The following is a 5,817-nucleotide window of genomic DNA, read 5'->3' as shown; positions in this document are numbered from 1 at the left end:
CAGCAGCAGCAGCAGCAGGGAACATCTTTCATATTTGTCAACAGTTATTGCTGTGCAATTAGTCCACACTAAAAACTGTGTTTTCACATAACAGAATGACTTTTTTTGTGTCTAAGTTTGTCACTTTTGGAAACAGGACGCAAACTCTCAAAACACTGGAGCTGACACAAGGTTACTCACCATCACCAGCTCCCCTGATCTCTACTGTTTTACAGGGTTGACAAGTTGGATTAATGTTAAACTAAAGTTAGAAACTAGCTAACATTAGTTAGCTAAAGTGTAACTTAAGGCTTGTCGCTACCCGATCTGCGGACCTACCCGATTTGCTGAACGGCCCGTTTGCGCATGAGCAAACCATCTTGTATGGTAACTCCACTTGGACAAACTTCATCATACAACGGTAACTCCACTTGGATATCTTCGTTACCATGGTTACTACCCGATAGCGTCTTTTAAAAAGAGCTAAACTGTAACTTAAGGCTAAAGTTAAGGACTATATAACATTAGTTAGCTAAACTGTAACTTCAGGCTGAAATTAGAAACTAGCTAACATTAATTAGCTAAACTGTAACTTAAGGCTAAAGTTACAAACCAGCATTCACATTAGCGTTCATCTGAAGATTCTTGACACGATCTTATCCAGAAACTCTGAACTTAAGAAAGTAAAGTGTATAAAACAAGTTAGATAGAAATGTTAGTTAACTTACTGCTACTTAAATTAACGTACAAGTAGCAGATGAGGCGTTTACCAAGGTTAAGAAAAATTGCACGATCCGCTTTAGGGGTGTCTGAAATCGTATCATAAGATTCTTATATGGGAAATATATTGTAATATTTACAATTACAGGTGAGAAAAAATGTTCCCAAACTGTTGTTTTTACCTATTTTGTGGTGGTCCAAGTCTTAATCAGTGGGTCAGATCCCCCGACCGCAGCTTCAGTTAACATTAGTCATTAGTCAAGAGTCTCTTTCTTGTTGTTTTGGCCAACGTACAGACTGAGCTACAGCTGAGGAAATTTGCCAGTGAGAGTTGCCATTATTGCGTTCACCTGCAAGACGCTGTTAATTATGCAAGTCACGTGAAAACATCCGACAGTCAGCACTCTCTGTCTGATGTTCGACCCCCACCACACTCGTTTCACTGCTCAGTCACTTTCAAACAGCACAGCAGCTGAAATATCTTCAAGGTAAAAGAGTCACATCAGTAATGTGACTCTGTGTGTGTGTGTGTGTGTGTGTGTGTGTGTGTCGCCTCCAGATGGACCTGAACATAGTGTGGAAGGTGCTCCTGCCAGAGGCACTGGCTGAGGACAGATCGGAGCAGCTTTCACACAAACACCCTGAAACCTGCTCGGGTATTACAAGGCCACAAAGGGTTTCCAGGCATCTGCTGTCTTTGTGTGTGTGTGTGTGTGTGTGTGTGTGTGTAATATAGTATATGTGTGTTTGTTTGTTTGTGCACATAAAAGACAAAGAGAACACAGATCTCTCAGGCTTCTGAAGAAATCCTTCCATTCCTCCTCTGTTGGCATGTGTGTGATTCTAATTGTAAATTTATATGATCTGCTATTTTGGACTCAGTTATTTTGGGGAACCTAATGCACATGTTCTAGCCTGTATGTTTACTGTGATTTGACAGCAGCTATTCACGTCCATGTCATTAACCCATTAAGACCTGAAGCTCTCGCTGAAACCTAACAACCTCGACTTGGCGTTCACTAAAACCTTTATTCCTCAGCCTCTGAAGCAGATATAGAAACATGAAATAAAAACCCAGCGAGACCTTAAACATTTGGTTTTTATTATAAATCACTAGCTTTGCCTCGGGAATTTGATATTGCTGGAAAATGAGCAAATTTGTCAATATTTTCAGTTCAATTCAAATTTTCAAACATTTATTGATTTTTTGTTGTTGATGAACTTAAGGGGAAGGACAATTATTTACAATAAAGGTCAAAGGTTTAAGCTCCCAAATGGTTTTTATTTCATGTTTCTATCTGCTTCAGAGGCAGAGAAGTAAAGGTTTTAGTGACAGCGTTGCATCAGGTCTGAACCTCGACTTTAAAAACTTTTTTATAAGGCTAAAATCACTAGGAACACAAACAAAATACATTACCCACAATGCATTTCGCCTTGCTGACATGAATTTCAGCTAATCACAATGCACTTCATCAGTCACATGTCTCACACACGACAAAGTCATAAACTAGGCTTGTGCGTCTCATCGAAAGAGCTCATCAGTTTAAGTCAGTTGTTCCCTACAGCTGTAGGATCAATGTATTTGTAGATGTGGATGTAAACACATCAGACACTTCACTTACAGATGTATGGTATAGTCAGGATATAAATCCTGTTTTAGACATAAGATGTGTAACCTTGCTGGTTTCGTCAGTGGCTCGTTGTCATTCAGACGTAGGTGTCTTTATGTAGATGATGGTTTGTGCTTCATTCAGGCATGAATACTCAAAGAGCCACAATGCTGTCGGGACATTTGGCATCTGATGTGCGGGAGAAGGGAGCGGTGGTGCTTCTGAAAAAGCTAATGACATGAAGGAATAATGATGTGTTTTGTTCTGTCACTGGCTGAACTGCACCTCATTAAGTCACGCTGCATTTGGCGACCAGCAGATCCAAAAAGCAATCCACTAAAACCACCACTACTACTTCTGATGCTGAAGAAAACATCTGTGATGATTGAAGAGCTGAATCTGAAGTAATGAAGAGTTTTCATTTGGTTTCTTAATTAATTTATGCCGCTTCTTTCCAAACAGATGGGGTTAAACTGGTTTTCAATTCAGAGGCCACATCCTTCAGAGGACGCGGCCCACGAAGGTGCGGCCTTTCATGGGCGTCATGTACTGCGAAGGCCGAACCGAAAACAGACGGTCTGATCTACGTAGGATTTTCACTGTGCATCACCAGCTGGGCCCCGTGGCGCCGCAAAGCGCCTGTCGTCTAGCAACCTGGACAACATGTAACTTTTTCACAAAAGCTGGAGGTTTTACGGCCCTTGGCTTTAACAGTTGTACCGTTAGCTGTGGAGCTGAGCTGAAAGGCTCTCTGTCGCCGGTGTTCGCTCTCATTACTGGCGCTCAATGAATCTCGGGACAGGTGGGGCTACGAAGGATGTGGCCCCTGAACTGAGACACAGCATCAATGTTTCCAGCTGCATCATTGTGACATCACTGTGCTCCAGTCTGATTGGTTGTTGACTTTTGGAAAAGCTGATATTTTGAAACAAAATGCATCGATGAGGTTGAAGGTTAGGCAGCAGTTTGACCTTGCAGTCGATATTCCTCGGTGCTGCAACACATAACCAACACAAGGAAGAATGTGTCTTAATGTGTCACTGTCTTTACACTATATCCAGTATATATGTGTGTGTGTGTGTGTGTGTGTGTGTGTGTACTGACTCACCTAGCTGAACTCGTGCCGGCTGTTGCATCATGTTTGGCTACGTGTCGTGTTTCAGCTCCGGTTTGTAAATCCTTCAAATCCTCGTCAGTCCTGGACGCCGAAGTCAAATGTGATGTGACATTTTAATAATCACCCAAAGAGCAGAGTGTAGGTGTGCCCAACGGATTAATGTTACACCAAATGTGTCAATACACACATCTGAGAAGAGTTACACATAGGCGAAGAATGCGAGGACGAGTGGGAGGCTAATTGTGAATGCGTATGCATGTGTGAGGGTGTCACGGGGCTTACAGGCTTTACAGCCAGAGAAGGTATCACACGAGGGGTCCAGATTATGCTGGCGTACGTATAGTATGTTCTAAAGAGGAAATGCACATAACATCAACTCTTTAAAGCTGAGCTGAAGTCTTCCTGAGGGCTTTATGGAGCTTGAAGACGCCCACCCGCTGAGATTAGAGGACAGGGAATGTACAGTATATTAATACATCCGTGGTAGCCGTGGTCTCAGTTAATCATCTGTGCTGTGTTAGAGGACGTTATTGTAGTTCACCGGGAGATTTAGTCCGAGAGATCTGGAGGTTTTATTAATACCAACAAGCAACCACACAGTGTCACAGAGAAACAGCCTCATGCTGCGAGTACAAAAGTACAACATGGAACAGATAATGAGTTTAGAGTTTTGGAGGTAAACAACCTCACAGTTCGTCTGTGCAAGCAGCTAATTATGACCGATTGTTCGGTTTTATCAATAGACGACCTCTAGTGGCCGTAGTGATTACAACAGGAGCAGCGGACGGAGTCAAGTGACGTTGTTGCTGCATATTTCCTGTTTGAAAGTGAAAGAAATCATTCTTTCCTTCAGCCAACCTTAACTGCATGTTCATAATTGTAACCATGACAACAAAAGTCTACAAACCTTAGGGAAGTAAAATCCTAAAATCCAGAAACTTTTTTTTTTTTGCACCTGACAGTTTTTTAAATGTGTTTTTGGTTAAATGACAGAAATAAGGTCCATGTTTAACACAAGCTTTTATGTCTGTTAAAAAAGGCCGGTTGCTAACAAGCGTCTAAATGAGACGACAGAGGTTGTCGGGGACGTTAAGCGCCGACACGGCGAACCGATGAAACCTTTTACTCACCAGTCCACCTCTACAGCCTCGTTGTCGTAAACAGCCATGCACCAAAGACCTCTTTGCCCATATTTGGATTAGCTGGGAGTTAGGGGTGGAGTCAAGACACTGCCAAGATGGCGACAGTGGAGCAGCTCACTCTAAGCTTCAAAACTGCTCTTTAGGGACATCACGGATGGTGAAGAATAAGGTGTTCCGCAAAACTACCTCTGGATAAACGCAAGATAAGGACCGCAAATGACCTTGAAAGTAGCACAATCAATCGCTAAGATCAAGAATAGCTAATAGACTAACACAGGGAGGGCTGCACGGCACACTTTATTCACGAAGCATAAAATGTGAGAAAGAGCACAACAGAAACGAGATGACAGACGTTTTTCATCCACACTGAGTCTTTATCTGTCTGCCAGCAGAGCGACAAAAATCCTTTTTGTCCGGTTGTTGTTTCCACTGACTGGAGACTCTTCTCTTCATTTACTTCATTTGGAGACATTTATTTCTCCAGGTATGAGCTGATTTAAACAAGCTTATAGGTACGCCATAAATGAGTCAAATTGTCTCATGCTACTGCTGAAAAGAAAAACTTAATGCTGATTTAATGCTTAATCCTTGAATAAATTGCTTTTCTTATTAAATTGAGTTGTTTTTCTGTCTCCATTTCCTCACAGGTGGCCGGGGCAACCTAGTTTTCAGAGTTCATCTCCCTCTAAATGAATTAAGCCGTCTCTTTTTTTTCCTTTTTAATTGAAATGAATCCTCCAGGTTCATTTTTTTATGGAGTAGCAGCAGATGTTAATTTAAAATCAGTCTATAAAAGGCTGAAGGAGGGAGGGAGACGAATCCCTGAGAGATCAGAGAAACAGGTTGTGTGTGTGTGTGTGTGTGTGTGTGTGTGTGTGTGTGTGTGTGTGTGTGAGGGGGACTGTGGGCAGAAAAGATTGATTGTATCTCCACATTTGCCATATTTAAGTTGTCTTAATGTTTTAATGGTTCCTGATATTAGATTTAAGACTAACCGAAGAAAAATAAAACAAACATGAGTTTTCAATTAAGTATCAATAAATCCAAATTACACAATAACCAGAGTTACTGCCTCCTGGTTGTTTCCTCCACCAACCAGCCGAGTCTCTCCTTCCCGAGTTACAGCGTTGAATAATGGCCAGAAGTGTTTTTGCAGAACATTATGATGTCACAGTGAAGTTGACCTTTGACTTTTCATCATCAAAATCTAACCGGTTCATCTTTGAGTCCAAATGAATGCTTGTGCCAA

At 41.8% G+C, this 5,817-nt stretch overlaps 1 long non-coding RNA gene across 1 annotated transcript in view; it reads right to left on the bottom strand.

Moving 5' to 3' along the window:
• The window catches only part of LOC147818065 (uncharacterized), a 1,875-nt gene extending 1,568 nt beyond the window's left edge, over positions 1-307 (bottom strand). The window contains exon 1 of the long non-coding RNA XR_015438353.1: positions 181-307. This is a non-coding gene — a long non-coding RNA (uncharacterized LOC147818065). The remainder of the gene's footprint in view (positions 1-180) is intronic.
• Between the last annotated feature and the right edge of the window lie 5,510 nt (positions 308-5,817).

The sequence above is a fragment of the Seriola lalandi genome, unplaced genomic scaffold (genome assembly GCF_002814215.2).
Source record: "Seriola lalandi dorsalis isolate HSWRI2012SDOR001 ecotype SW California unplaced genomic scaffold, Sedor1 jcf7180002054738, whole genome shotgun sequence".
Taxonomy (NCBI): Eukaryota; Metazoa; Chordata; class Actinopteri; order Carangiformes; family Carangidae; genus Seriola; species Seriola lalandi.
The sequence above is the reverse complement of the archived record's forward strand: the minus strand, read 5'-3'. Positions and strand labels throughout refer to the sequence as shown.